We start from the raw sequence: 1,283 nt of genomic DNA on the forward strand, positions 1-1,283 counted from the left end.
TGTCTGGCGAGCGCACGCACCCTATAGCAAACACCTGTCAAAAAAAAAAAAATTATTTATTTTATTTTATTTATTCTTCATTTTAAAAAATACTAAGAATCACTTTTTAAATTTTTATTTATTTATTTATTTTAATTTGACTAGAGAGGGACAGAGTGAGAGAGAGAGAGAGAGAGAGAAAGCAAACCACCAGGTCCAGTACTTAAACTGTGGTCAGCCATCTGGGAGTCCAGTACCCTTAACCACCACGCTATCTGCTGGCCCCATATTCTTCATTATTTTTAATTTGACCAAAGAGGGGCAGAGAGAAAGTGAAAAAGCAAGCCACCAAGTCTGGGACTCGAACCACAATCAACCATGTGAGAGTCCAGTGCCTCAACCACCATGCCACCTGCTGGCTCCCTGGCTAATCTTGAGTATGATACGAGGTACTCAGTAAGTATGTGATGGGTGTGGCAGGCCTCTGTGGCTCCAGGCTCTGCTGCTGAGTAGCCAAGGAACTTTGGGCAATTTGCTGACCTTTCAGGGTTTTAGGTTCCCTGTCTCTAAAATGAGAATAGGGACTGGCTGGTGATGCAGCAGTAAAATGTGTCCCTCTGTGAGACCGACCCCCGTGAGAAGGTTCTGGGTTCACGTCTGGAGACCTCCATGAATCTGGCAGGCATGTGCATGCCCACGGTCTGGGGCTATCTTAGGCTGGATTGGGGGATCTGGACCCTATGGGGGGTTCTCTGTCTCTCTATCCGTCTTGCTCATAGAAGAAATAAATAAATAAACTTAAGAAGATGGGGTCAGTAGGTAGTGTGGTGGTTGGGGGGCTGGCCTCACGTGGCTGACCAAGGCTCAAGGCCCAGACCTGATGGCTTGCTTTCTCACTTTTCCTTTTTCATCAAATTTTTAAAAATAATAATAAGAGGAAGAACAGCAGATGGCGTGGTGGTTAAGGCCCTGGACACTCCCACATGACTGACCACGGTTTGAGTCTTGGACCTGGTAGCTTGCTTTCTCACTTTCTCTCTCTCTCTCTGGTAAAATTAAAACGAGTGAATGAATAAATAAAATTAAATAATTATTTAAATAATAATAATAATAAGGGGGGCAGACTGGTGCTGTGGTGGTTGAGGCACTGGATTCCCACATGGCTGACCACAGTTCGAGTCTCAGACCTGGTGGCTTACTTTCTCACTTTCTCTCTCTGGTCAAATTAAAGAATAATAACGATAATAATTAATTAATTAATTCTTTTAAAAATAATAAGGGACCAGCAGGTGATGTAGTGGTTA

This window comes from Tupaia chinensis, unplaced genomic scaffold (assembly GCF_000334495.1).
Source record: "Tupaia chinensis unplaced genomic scaffold, TupChi_1.0 Scaffold000374_1, whole genome shotgun sequence".
NCBI lineage: Eukaryota > Metazoa > Chordata > Mammalia > Scandentia > Tupaiidae > Tupaia > Tupaia belangeri.